This window comes from Myotis myotis, unplaced genomic scaffold (assembly GCF_014108235.1).
Source record: "Myotis myotis isolate mMyoMyo1 unplaced genomic scaffold, mMyoMyo1.p scaffold_m19_p_3, whole genome shotgun sequence".
Classification (NCBI taxonomy): Eukaryota; Metazoa; Chordata; class Mammalia; order Chiroptera; family Vespertilionidae; genus Myotis; species Myotis myotis.
In genome coordinates this window covers 158,104,635-158,119,046 of record NW_023416335.1, presented here as the reverse complement: position 1 = coordinate 158,119,046, position 14,412 = coordinate 158,104,635, and the positions used below count along the sequence as shown (strand labels likewise).

The following is a 14,412-nucleotide window of genomic DNA, read 5'->3' as shown; positions in this document are numbered from 1 at the left end:
ACCTAGTAGTGTTTTGGCAACACTTCCAACCTTTCCAGGCAGCCTAGGAGCGCCCACAGGCCAAGACTGACTATGGAACACTCCCTCAAATGCTCCTGGAAAAAGCACACAGACAGAACATCCTCAGAGTGACAACCGACAGGAGGCTACTCAGCAACAGTAATGGAAACTGGAAAATCATCTTCAAAGTGCTGAGAGAATTAAGCTAGAGTTGTGTACTAGGTGAAAAAATATCTTAAAGGAGGTGAAATGAAGACATTTCAGACAAACAAAAGATGACAGTTTATTGCCTATACACCTGAACCCAAAAGGATTTTTAAAGATACACTTCAGGAAGAAAATTATCCAGAAAGATGGACCTGAGATTCAAGAAGGCTGTAGGTTTTATTCCCCATCAGGGCACATATGTACGTTTTGGTTTGGGGCATGTGTGGGAGATAACTGATCAATGTTTCTCTCTCACATCAATGTTTTTCCTTCTCCCTCTCCCTCCCCCTTCCTCTCTCTACAATCAGTAAAACATAAAAATAAAGGCTATATTATAATCTTTACTACAAAGACAAATAGCGTAGCTAGCCTATTAATATGTTTAGAGATAGGGTTTTTTCCCCCCAAAGAGAAACAGCTTTCTATGAGAAGATTGCTGACCTGCAACAAAAAGTTCAACACTGCCTTTAAAAAACCAATTAAAATACATAGCACCTATCCCTGGTTTTGCTTTCCATGGTTTCAGTTAACCGTGGTCTGAAAAAGCTAAATGGAAAATTCCAGAAATCAACATTTCATGTTTTTTTTTTCCTAGTATATTTTTATTAATTTGAGAGGTAGGGAAAGGAAGTGATAGAAATATCAATGAGAGAGAATCACCGATCGGCTGCCTCCTGCACGCCCCCCACTGGGGATCGAGCCTGCAAACCTGGCATGTGCCCTGACCGGGAATCGAACCGTGTGACCTCTTGGTTCATAAGTTGACACTCACCCACGGAGCCACACTGGCCAGGCAATAATTCATAAGGTTTAAAGGCCGCATTATCTTGCTTCATCCCACTGGGATGTGAATCGTCCCTTTGTCCAGTGTATGTATCCACACTGTTAGTCACTTAGTTGGCTGAGTTATCAGGTCCACAGTTGAGATTTCGCAGTGCTTGTGCTCAAGTAACCCTCATTTTACTTAATAATAGTCCCAAAACATAGCGTAGTGATGATGGCAAATTGGATATGTTAAACAGAAGCCATAAAGTGCTTCCTTTAGGTGAGAAGGTTTAAGTATAGCACAATAAATATTTTGAGACAGACCACATTCACACAACTTTTATTACAGTACTAGAGACCCGATGCATGAAATTTGTGCAAGGGGCTCGGCCCTCACGGCCCCACCGCCTCCCACTGGTCGTTCCAGAAGGTCGTTCTGCGTTCTGCTGTTTGGTCTAATTAGCATATTCGCTCTTTATTATATAGGATATTGTTATAATTGTTTTATTATTAGTTATTATTATTATTTTTTAATATTTTATTGATTTTTTACAGAGAGGAAGGGAGAGAGAGAGAGAGTTAGAAACATCGATGAGAGAGAAACATCAATCAGCTGCCTCCTGCACATCTCCTACTGGGGATGTGCCCGCAACCCAGGTACATGCCCTTGACCGGAATCGAACCTGGGACCCTTCAGTCCACAGGCCGACGCTCCATCCACTGAGCCAAACCGGTTTCGGCATTATTAGTTATTATTAATCTATTACTGTCAGTAATTTATAAATTACTCAGGTATGTATGTATAGAGAAAAACATAGGGTTCAGTACTATTTGTGGTTTTGGGCATCCACTGGGAGTCATGGAACATAACCCCTATGGCAGTGGTTCTCAACCTTCTGGCCCTTTAAATACAGTTCCTCATGTTGTGACCCAACCATAAAATTATTTTCGTTGCTACTTCATAACTATAATGTTGCTATTGTTATGAATCTTAATGTAAATATCTGATATGCAGGATGGTCGAGGCGACCCCTTTGAAAGGGTCGTTCAACCGCCAAAGGGGTCGCGACCCACAGGTTGAGAACTGCTGCCCTATGGACAAGGTGTGACTACTGGGCTAACTAGCTATAAGGGGTTAGACAAGGAGATATAACTTTTCTGCATGAGATGACTTTGAAGATAAAAATGAGATAGTCAAGCCGGGGCCGGTTTGGCTCAGTGGATGGAGCGTCGGCCTGGGGACTCAAGGGTCCCGGGTTCGGTTCTGGTCAGGGGCATGTGCCTGGGTTGCGGGTACGTCCCCAGTGGGGGATGTGCGGGAGGCAGCTGATCGGTGTTTCTCTCTCATCGATGTTTCTGGCTCTCTATCTCTCTCCCTTCCTCTCTGTAAAAAATCAATAAAATATATTAAAAAAAAAAAAATGAGATAGTCAAAATAAACCCCAGTTTCCCCATCTGTAATGTGGTGTTATTACTGACTACACAACTCAACAGGGTTATTTTGTGATAAAATGAATGTGAAAGCACTGCAAACTAAAAGGATCACACACATACAAACTAAACCTGGAGCAAGTCCACACCTCCCTCCCCCTTGCCAAAAGGCCAGAAGCACCTTTTCTAGTAAATATTGTCTTACTGTCTAGTTGCTCTGAAAATCATTTGAACCAGTGATACTGTATAAATTCCAAAAAGCTACATGCCTAGGATGGGAGTTCAGTAGGGCTTGAGGCTTTTTTTAGATTTTAGTGTCCCTCTTTCTGTTGTGGCAGTACCAAGGATTGAAAAGAGAAGTGACCCTTCAGAAAAAGGTTATTTTTAAAAGAATCAATCCACCTTAGCTGGTTTGCTCAGTGGATAAAGCATCGGCCCTTGGACTGAAGGGTCCCGGGTTCGATTCCAGTCAAGGGCACATACCTTGGTTGCAGGTTCCCCAGCCCTGGTTGGGGTGCATGCAGGAGACAACCAATCGATATGTCTCTCTTACATCAATGTTTCTTTGTCCCTCCCTCTCCCTTCCACTCTCTCTAAAAAAAATCAATGGAAAAATATCCTCGGGTGAGGATTAACAAAATAAAATAAATAAAAAAGAATAAATCTAAGGTGAAAGCCTGAAAAGGTGGTGGGAACAGAGTGCAGGGGGTCAATGAGAGGGGGAGAGGGGGGACATCTATAATACTTTCAACAATAAAGATATATATATCTATATCTATCTATACCTATATATCTATATCTATATATCTATCTATATATATATCTCTAAAGCTACATCCAGAGAACACAGGCAAACTATCCCTAAAGCAAAGGCAGAACACCTCAACTTGTTAATCAGAGTGTCTGTCATAACTCCTTTCCTTAACTTCTTTTTTTTTTTTTTTAAATATATTTTATTGATTTCTTACAGAGAGAAAGAGAGAGAGAGAGAGAGAGTTAGAAACATCGATGAGAGAGAAACATCGATCAGCCGCCCCCCGCACACCCCCCACCGGGGATGTGCGCAACCCAGGTACATGCCCTTGACCGGAATCGAACCCGGGACCCCTCAGTCCGCAGGCCGACGCTCCATCCACCGAGCCAAACCGGCCTCGGCCTTTCCTTAACTTCTTAAAGAGTCTCCTCTAGTTCACTGAGGACCATTTGGGCAAGAAGTAAACAGCACAAAGAGCCCTTTAGCCTCTTCACCCTGCGAGGGACAACTGGGAGCTGGACCCAACACTACGGAGATAACTTTTCCTATTCTTATTAGTCACCAAAAAAGGGACAAGAAAAAACATGTGAATAAGTCAAACTATTGTTCTACGGAGCTAATAGCCATGTTCAAGCTATTCCATGCTCAATGGTCCCACAGATCCCCTATTATAGAGGCCCCATCTCCCAGCAACTGTATCAGTACTGCAGCAGACCTTTTACTAGGTGTACCGGTTAATAATGCAGATTTTTTTCAATAGATGGAGTTGCACAGATATTGATATATATGCGATTTGATATGTATGCTATTTTGTTGTAGTGATAGCAAGCTTCAAAACTTCATATGTCAAATTTTCTGAAGGTGTTAACATCATAGATGTTTTTACGCTTAAAAATGTCAAATTTCGTGCCTCCCCCCCCCCCCCCCCAAAAAAAAGCATTTGCGGGGAGTTTTAATTCATTACTTTATTTTGAAGAAAAGTGCTGCTGAATACTTCGGGAAGGTTATGGTGAACATACTCCATCTCAAGATACTTGTGAATGCTGGTTTAAATGCTTTAAAAGTGATTTCGATGTGAAAGACCAAGACGTCAAGATCAACCAAAAAAGTGTGAAGACCAACAATTAAAGCATTATTGGATGAAGATGTGTGTCAAAACTCAAAAACAACTTGCAGAAAGAGTAAACGTTGCTCAGCAAACAATTTTCGATCGTTTACAAGCAATGGGAAAGATTTTAAAGGATGGAAAATGGGTGCCACATCAACTGAATGAAAGACCAATGGAAAACTGAAAAGTCATCAGTAAAATATTGTTTCAACGGCATGAAAGAAAGTCTTTTTTGCATTGAATTGTGACTGGCGATAAAAAGTGGCTTTGCCCTAACCAGTTTGGCTCAGTGGATAGAGTGTCAGCCTGTGGACTCAAGGGTCCCAGGTTCGATTCCGGTCAAGGGCATGTACCTTGGTTGAGGGCACATCCCCGGTGGGGAGTGTGCAGGAGGCGGCTGATCGATGTTTCTCTCTCATCGATGTTTCTAATTCTCTATCCCTCTCCCTTCCTCTCTGTAAAAAATCAATAAAATATATTAAAAAAAAAGTGGCTTTATTTTGAGAATCCCAAATGCACAAAATCAGGGGTTGATCCAGGTCAACCATCAACATCGACTGCAAGGCCAAATCACTTCGGAAAGAAGACAATGTTCTGCGTTTGGTGGGATCAGGAAGGTGCAGTGTATTATGAGCTTCTAAAATCAGGTAAAACCATTAATACTGATCACTACTGATAATAATCAATTTGAACCACACTTTGATCGTGAAACGACCAGAATGTTCCAGAAGACACGGCAAAGTAATTTTGCTTCATGATGATACATATGTCATCATCACACACTTCAAAACCAGTTAAAGACACGTTAAAAGATCTTGCCTGGGAAGTATTAACCTGCCCGCTGTATTCACCAGACCTTGTTCCTTTAGATTACCACTTGTTCTGATCGATGGCACACGCACTTTGAGCAGCACTTCAAAACATACGAAGAAGTGGAAAACTGGGTCTCTGAATGGTTTGCTTCAAAACAAGGAAAGTTATATTGGGACGGTATCCACAAATTACCTGAAAGATGGGGAAATGTGTAGCTAGCGATGGGCATTACTTCAAATAAAGCACTTTTGATGTTTCTCTTGAAGTTATCGTGTTTTCTTTGATTACAAAATCTGCTATTATTAACCGGTACACCTTGTAATTCTGGGTCATTGGTTGTTGCAGTGGTTGATTGAGTTTTTAAAGAGGCTACAGGGGGAGGGGGCAGGTGGGTGGGACAACATATCATCTAAGAAAGAAGTTAAAATACCTCCATAATGGACAATTTTTCCACTTCTAAACCATCTTTAAATTTCCATAATGGCTGGCTGCTTCATTGGCAAGAGGATTATAAAAAGAACAGTCTAAGGTTAAATCTTAGGGGGAAAATATATATATGAGCTCAACATATAGAATGGGGGCCCACATCTTAAGATGAAAATGGAAATACCCTCAGGTTGGAGGTCTTTCTTCTACCAGTAAGAACATAAAACAAAAACAGTCTATCCCCCATTGTGAGAGAGAACTGCTAGAATCAACGAGTGGCCCTCTCCTTTTAATTCACTTAAGATTAAAACAAGATAACACAAAAATGAAAGAGGAAATCAGAAAGAAAAGGGTGGAAGGTCACTTAACAAGGCCATAAGAATGCAACATCATTAGGGAATGAGAGGGTCATGATTGCTGCTTAGTCATTTCTCAGATCTGTTTAGATGAACGCTACTTTAAGCAAATGATTAGGTAAGAGGAAGGAACTTGGAACTAAACTATCACCCACTTCCAACAATAGCAAAGTCTTACTTTCCTTTGTAGAGAGCATCTTTGTCATTTAATGAGGAGCCTCAGGAGTAACTTAAAGAACTGATCTCAACTGTCCCTAATCTCCATCAGCAACACTTCTTCTTAGCCAGATCTCCAATTTGCAAAACTATGCTAATTTGTGGAGAGCTTGGTTACATAACTATAGAATAAAGCTGGTCTCTTCTCATTCTACACTTCTCTGCCACTTCGTGGCTGTGTAACCCTAGCAAGTCATTTAACCTTTCTGTACCTCAGTGTCCTTAGATGTAAAATGGGAACAATAACTGTACCTACCTCAAAGGATTGCTCTGAGGATTAATTCAATACAGGGTGGGACAAAAGTAGGTTTACAGTCATTTGTACAGAAAATACAATAATTAATAAATTATAATACAAGAATAAACTGTTTTGTGTAGTCACAACTGTAAAACTATAGCCCTACCCTGTTTTTACAAAGCACTTAAAACCATGTCTGGCACATAGCAAGTGCGTAGTATTTGTTATACAATCCTATATAATAAAGAGCTAATATGCAAATGGTCATCATACCCTCATACCTTCATGCTATAACGGCTCAGACACTCAACTCAACACTGATGAGAGAGGAAGGGGACCAACCAGGCTGCAGCCCAGGAGAGGGACAAGCCGCCTATCCCACGTTCCTGGGCACCAGCGGCTGGGGCTGTGACCCAGGAGAGGGACAAGCTGCCCACCCACGGTTCCCTGAAGCTGTGGCCGGCCCAGGTGAAGCTGGCCCGGGTCTTGGGTGCCTGCAGCTGGCCAGAGGGAGGGAAGCCCAGGTCCTGGGTGCCTTCGACCGGCTAGAGGAGGGAATCCTGGGGCCCGGGTGCAGGGCGAGGCAGAGGCAGTTAGGGGCTTTCAGGCCAGTAGGGGAGCAGTTAGAGGTGATCAGGCAGGCAGACAGGTGAGCGGTTAGGAGCCAGCGGTCCTGGATTGCGAGAGGCAGTCGGACATCCCCCAAGGGGTCCTGGATTGGAGAGGGTGCAGGCCAGGCTGAGGGACCCCCCCCCCCCCGTGCATGAATTTCGTGCACCAGGCCTCTAGTCTATATTATAAAAAGCCAGTGGCCATGATGCTGTAACAACGAAACGAACGGTCACCAGGAGGTGCATTGATGGGTCTCGCAGCGATGTAGTGGGTCAGAAGTCACGTGGCAGTGCAGTGGGTCTCACGCGATTTCACACACTGGGTCTCTAGTCTATATATATATAAAAGCCCAGTGAACGGAACGACCAGAACAACTGGTGGCTATGGCGCGCACTGTGGCAGCCAACCAGACTGATCCGGGCCCCAATTGGCCCCCAACAACCTGATCGGGGTTGAGGCCAGCCAGTCACCTGCCTGTGCATGAAGCTGTGCACCAGGCCTCTAGTCCTATATAATAAAAGGCTAATATGCAAATCAATTGAACGGCAGAATGACTGGTCGCTATGACACGCACTGACTACCAGGGGGCAGACGCTCAATGCAGGAGCTGCCCCCTGGTGGTCAGTGTGCTCCCACATGGGGAGCGCCACTCAGCCAGAAGCTGGTTCATGGCTAGCGAGCGCAGCGGTGGTGGCGGGAGCCTCTCCCACCTCCATGGCAGTTGGACATCCCCTGAGGGCTCCCAGACTGTGAGAGGGTGCAAGCTGGGCTGAGGGACGCCCCCCCCCCCCCGTGCACGAATTTTGTGCACCAGGCCTCTAATCTACACGAATAATAGAGGAATATGCAAATTGTCTGGGACACCCTCACAATAACAATAACAACCGGACAGAACAGCGGGCTGCGTGGAGTGACAAGGTGGGCAGGGGATTAGTGAGGGATGACCAAACAACTGAACAGCAGGCTGCGTGAGGTGACCAGGCTGGCAGGGGGGTTAGTGAGGGACGACCAAATGACTGAACAGCAGGCTGCGTGGGGTAACCAGGCCGGCGGGTGGGGGCTGTAAGGGGCAACCAGGCCAACGGGGGTGGGGGGCAGTTAGGGGCAACCAGGCTGGCGGGGGGTCGGGCAGTTGGGGGTGACCAGGCCAGCAGGGATTGCATTTAGGGGTGATCAGGCTGGCAGGCAGAGGTGGTTAGGGGTGATCAGGCTGCTAGCGGGGGGCAGTTAGGGGTGATCAGGGAGGCAGGCAGGTGAGCAGTTAGGAGCAAGCGATCCCGGATTGGAGAGGGTGCAGGCTGGGCCAAGGGGACCGCCCCGTGCACAAATTTCGTGCACCGGGTCTCTAGTAAATATATAAAATGAAATAGTATGGCCACTTTATCACACCCTTCAGTGTAAGGTTTAGTCATATTTTTAGCTAACCCTGCAACTTAGATAAGCTAAAGAAATCAGAAACATTTTAAAGTCAGCAATTCATTGGTATGACCACTCAAAAGGCTAGAACAGGAAAAATTTAAGTGAGGACAACTTTACCTATGATGCAGAAGTCAGAGAACATGATGTGGAATTAGAAACAGAAATCTGGGTTCTAGCCTCAGCTCCATTACTAAATAACTGAGTCACCCAAAGCCAAATAACTTCTCCATATTTAGGATAACACTGAAGCTACTTAGCTCAAAGTCTAATACAGGTGTAAAGGTGCCTTGCTATTTAAAATATGACTGCCTAGCGAATGGCATCAGTATTACGTGGAAATTCTTAGAAATGCAGAATCTTGGGCCTCACCTCAGACCTATGGAATCCACGTCTGCCCTTTAACAAGCTCATTAGGTGACTCACATGAACAATAAAGATTGAGACACACCCATGGTCCAAAGTGTTAAGCAAGGGAGCAGAAGGATCAAATGTAAAGAGCCCGGAATTTGGAGTTATCAAGGATCAAGTCCTAAATCCAGATCCTGCCACTATCCTGCTGTGTTACCTTGGCTATGTGACCTAACTTCTGTGGGGGAGGAAGAAACTTTCTCCTAACTTCCCTGATCGCCCCTAACTGCCCCTCGCTAGCAGCCTGATCACCCCTAACCACCTCTGCCTGCCAGCCTGATCACCCCTAAATGCAATCCCTGCTGGCCTGGTCGCCCCCAACTGCCCGACCCCTCGCCAGCCTGGTTGCCCCTATGGGAGACAGATTAACAAGAAAACTAAATGTAATACATACATACACATGGGAACCTCACATACATTAGTCAGAGACCCCACATACATAGGAGGTTCAAAGACAAAAAGGGAAAATGAGGTATATTTGACATTTTGGGCTAAGGATCATCTTAGGCATTCAGAGGGGAGAAGGATGATAAGAGATGTTTGCCCTGGCCAGTGTGGCTCAGTAGTCAGAGTGTTGGCCCATTGACGTAAAGGTCTTGGGTTCAGGCCTTACCGGTTTGGCTCAGTGGATAGAGCATCGGCCTGCAGACTGAAGGGTCCCAGGTTGGATTCCGGTCAAGGGCATGTACCTTGGTTGCGGGCACATCCCCAGTAGGGGGTGTGCAGGAGGCAGCTGATCGATGTTTCTCTCTCATCGATGTTTCTAACTCTATCCCTCTCCTTTCCTCTCTGAAAAAAAATCAATAAAATATATATTTTTAAAAAGTTCTCGGGTTCAGTTCCTGGTCAAGGGCAGGTACCTGGGTTACAGGTTTGATCCACAGCCCCAGATTGGGGCACGTGTAGGAGGCAACCAATTGATGTGTCCCTTTCACACTGATGTTTTTCTCTCTCTCTCTCTCTCTCTCTGCCCTTCTCTTCCTCCCCCTCCCTTCACTCTCTCTAAAAATCAACAGAAGAAATATCCTTTGTGAGGATTAACAACAACAAAAATATGTTCAGTAATTAGATAGGTCATAAAAAGTCATTTCTGGTGATAACTTTCATTATGGGCAAGGCCCCTAATTAAAATTATTTAAGAGAGAAGTAAATTTCTTGTGAGCCTGTAGAGTCTTGATTGGCTTCAGTTCAAAATAATTTACATGCCAAAGTGCCACATTTTAGTGAGGCCTATTCTGAAACTCTACACTAGTTTTTGCATCTCTAAATTTGTAATAATAAAGCCAATTTCAGGGTAGACAAGTAGACTATTCCTATATAATAAAAGCCTAATATGCTAAGTGTCCGGTCATCCGTTCAACCAATCAAAGCATAATATGCTAAGGCCACTCAACTGCTTGCTATGACATGCACTGACCACCAGGGATCAGATGCTCTAACCGGTAGGTTAGCTTGCTGCTGGGATCTGGCTGATCGGGACTAAGCAAAACGGGCCACACACATCCTGGAGCCCTCCTGTGGCCCCTCCCTGGCTGGCCAAACTCCCATGTCCCTCCCCAGCCCCGATTGTACACCAATGGGGTCCCTCGGCCTGGCCTGCACCCTCTTGCAATCCAGGACCCCTCGGGGGATGTCGGAGAGCCGGTTTCAGCCCAATCCCACTCAACACAGGAGCTGCCCCGTGGTGGTCAGTGCGCTTCCACAGGGGGAGCGCTGCTCAGCCAGAAGCTGGGCTCACAGCAGGCGAGCACAGCAGCGGTGGTGGGAGCCCCTCCGGCCTCCGCAGCAGCGCTAAGGATGTCTGGCTGCAGGGAGTGGGCCTAAGCTGGCAGTCAGACATTCCCCAAGGGCTCCCAGACTGCGAAAGGGTGCAGGCCAGGCTGAGGGGACCCCCCCACTGAGTGCACAAATTTCATGCACTGGGCCTCTAATATCTCTCTCTCTCTCTCTCTCTCTCTCTCTCTCTCTCTATATATATATATATATATATATATCCCTAATATGCAAATAGACCGAACAGCGGAACAACTGAACAACCAGCTATGTTGTGCGCTGACCAGCAGGGGGCGCGTGTGGAACACAGTGGGTGTTGGCAGCAGGCAGCAGAGCGTGGAACATGGCCGGTGTTGGCCGCAGTGGGATGGTAGAGCAGGTGAGCGGGGGCACCAGACCAAGGCGGGGCACTGGTCATTGTCATCAGGGCGAACCTCTGGTGCTTACGGAAAATTCTTTGTTCCCGCGCACCACCGTCCCGCCTGGCACTTGCACCTGCTGCTGGCCCCAATTGCCCGCTGGCACTGGCACCGTCAGTGCATGGGAGCGGTGGCAGCTGGCAGACAGGGGACTAGGGGCCATGGCGGGAGGGGCCGGGAGGATGGGCTGAGACCCACCCCTGTACCCACTGCAGCCTCACAGCCCACAGTTCCTTTCAAGATGCATGTATTTGTGCACTGGGCCCCTAGTCTGTGTGTGTGTGTGTGTGTGTGTGTGTGTGTGTGTGTGTGTGTATGCCTAAGTGATCGGAACAACCGGTTGCTATGATGCACACTGACCATCAAGGGCAGACGCTCAATGCAGGAGCTGCCCCTTGGTGGTCAGTGCACTCTCACAGCCAACCTCCCTGGCCAACCAATCTCCCACAGCCCTTCCCCGTGGCCCCCGGGCTGGGATGGGGAACCAGGTTGGGTGGCGGCAGATGCAGCCCCTTGCCCAGGAGGACCGAGGACCAGCTCCCTCCTTGGGGCCGGCAGCCAACCTCCCATGCCCTGCTTTTCCCCCTGGTCAACAGGCCCAACTTGGCCTGCCACCCGCCCACCGCGGTGGCGAGGGAAGGAGGGGGGAGGCGGGGAACCGCGAGGTGGTGGGGCACCGATGATGGCAGCATCAACGTCTGGCGTCCGTTCCTTCCGTGCCTGGCCCGGCGACTGTTGCCTCCTCTCCCGCCCAGCCCTGATCGCTGACCAGGACTAGGGACCCCATCCATGGACGAATTTCGCGCACCGGGCCTCTAGTATAAAATAATTTGCATCTAGAACAGTGCTTTCTGCATAACTGAGTTCAGTAAGTATTTGTTTCTTAGAACTGTGTTGGCCTATTACCTACTACCTCAAGTATCACAACTCTTGCCTGTAGGTGGATCCCAGGAAACAGGCAGTCACGCCTATCGAAGGGGTAAATGGATAATTCCCTTTAGCTGGGAACAGAAAGGTCCTCCTTAAAAAGGGCAGGAGTTAGAGAAAGGAAACAAATTTAACTAACAGTAATCTCCATCAGCGGAGCAAATGATTCTAAAATGATGGAGGAGTGTCACACCCAAGGCTACACACCTTATTTCATCTACCTCCTGGCTGCCAAAGAAAGCTCCTGAATAGCTTTGTACAGTACATTCAGGCTATACTCACTGATGGGACAGGGAGATTACAAACCTCTGAGTCATCTCAGATATTCACCTCCCAGCTCCTCCCCCAATTTTGGAGGTGTGGCAACTGGGCTTTTGGTTTCTGATTGCATGCCACGTGTAGAGTCACCCTACTGGAACAGCAGCTGTCAGGTTAATCAGGGAGTCACCTCACTCAATAGGTCAGCTCCTTCATGGGAAGATGGAGAGAGCTCCTTCCAAAGATAAGGACCTGACTCACAATGTCCAACAGCCAGGATTCTCTACAGGATGGGGGTGTCACAATTACTAAGAGGCTTTTTCAAACCTGCTGCCATCTTGCAAGAACTAGGATGAAAAAATATAATGAAAAGACCCTCTACCTTAAAGGGCCAAGGGAGGAAAAGTACTAATAGTATATGCAGAAAATTCTGCCAAAGACTTGCTGGTTAATACTTTGGGTATTTCTGGAATAGGATATTAGCCAAATCGCTTATCAAAAATCAATTAAGCCCTGGCTGGTGTGGCTCAGTTGGCTGGAGAATTAGCCTGTGCACTGGGGTCACAGGTTCGATTCCCACTCAAGGCACATACCCAGCTTGCAGGTTCAAACCCCAGTTAGGGTGCATGCAGGAGGCAATCTCCGCCCCCCCCCCCCCTTCTCTGACTCTAAAATGATAAATAAATAAATCATTTAAAAAAATCAACTAAAACTACTCTCTTCTCCCCCAAATTCTGGCAAACGTAAAATCATATTTGGATAAGCACCTACTCAATAATATGGTCATTTCCCTCTTACTTATCTTGACCTATTATTACTAGTCCACACCTAGGATCCTTACTCTACAAGGGAAAAGCAAAATTTTCTTTGATCCTCCATTCCAGACACACATCAGAACTTGTCCTGACACATATTCAGGAACTCCATTAAAAGCTTGAGAAAGATGCTCTGAATTTAATAGAGCCCTGTCCTTCATCAACAAAAGATCAGAGCTCGTCAAGCTAGCAGAACTAAGTTGATGAAGCAAACATAATGCATTAATAACTGCTAGGAAAAATCTTGTGCTACAAAGGCTTCCAATGCGGAAGGAACAACCTGCATTAAGGAAAAAAGAACACACACAGGACAAAGGCTCCTCTCTCCCCAGAACCAGGTCAGAGAACTAAGCCATTTAACATCTGTGTTTCACAATGGTGATATTAGAAGTCTGCCTGCACGGAATAGGCCACCTAACAGCCTAGGCAGAGTAATCAGATTTCATACTTTGACTCCCTTTATACTCACAATTTCCGTATTCACCCTACCTGTCATTTTCTAAGAGATTCTCCCCTAAAAGTTTGCCGACCATTTGGCAAGGAAGACAGCAAAAATCAGCAATTCAGCTTCAGAAAAGAATAAAGAGTTCTAATTCTACTTTCAGTAGAAATCCTTACTGTTCTTTAACAAATATTTGTTGAACCCCTACTTATTATATGTAACACTAAGTGTATATTAGTGAATAAAGTGTATAGGATCTGCCAACTACTCCTCTCTCAGAAACTAGAAACTGTTCCTTTACTTCTGCTAGAAGTTCTTACAAGTTTTAGCTTCTAATGCTTTGCTAGAGGGATTTACAAGAAACTTTCCCTAAGGCAGTGGTTCTCAACCTTCCTAATGCCGTGACCCTTTAATACAGTTCTTCATGTTGTGGTGACCCCCAACCATAAAATTATTTTCGTTGCTACTTCATAACTATAATTTTGCTACTGTTATGCATCGTAATCGTAATGTAAATGCAGGATGTATATTCATTGTTACAGATTAACATAATTAAAGCATAGTGATTAATCACAAAACAATATGTAATTATATCTTCAATACCTGTTTTCCGATGGTCTTAGGCGACCCCTGTGAAAGGGTCATTCAACCCCCAAAGGGATCGCAACCTGAAGGTTGAGAACTGCTGCCCTAAGGTATTTGGAAGAAAAAAAAAAGACCTAGGAAGACAAACCTAGAGCTAATAATAGCCCAAAATGGTTAAAGTCATTTTTGAAGTCAATTTTTAAAATAACCATTAATTAAAAAAAAAAAAACCCAAATATTCACTAAGTTTCATTATAAACATTCAGTAAAGTTGCAAAAACGAGCCCTCCCAGTTTGGCTCAGTGGATAGAGCATCAGCCTTCGGACCAAAGGGTCCCGGGTTTGATTCTGGTCAAGGGCTTGGTTGCAGGCTCCTTCCTCCCCAGCCCAGATCCTGGTCAGGGCTCATGCAGGAGGCAACCAATTAGTGTATTTCTCTT

The 14,412-nt window shown here is 45.8% G+C and overlaps 2 protein-coding genes across 2 annotated transcripts in view; both read right to left on the bottom strand.

Annotated features, from left to right (window-relative positions):
• CNPY2 (canopy FGF signaling regulator 2) overlaps positions 1–14,412 on the bottom strand; it is a 29,612-nt gene that overhangs the window by 453 nt on the left and 14,747 nt on the right. The window lies entirely within an intron of this gene.
• Positions 1–14,412, bottom strand: part of CS (citrate synthase) — a 36,501-nt gene that overhangs the window by 18,058 nt on the left and 4,031 nt on the right. The gene's annotated exons all lie outside the window — the stretch shown is intronic.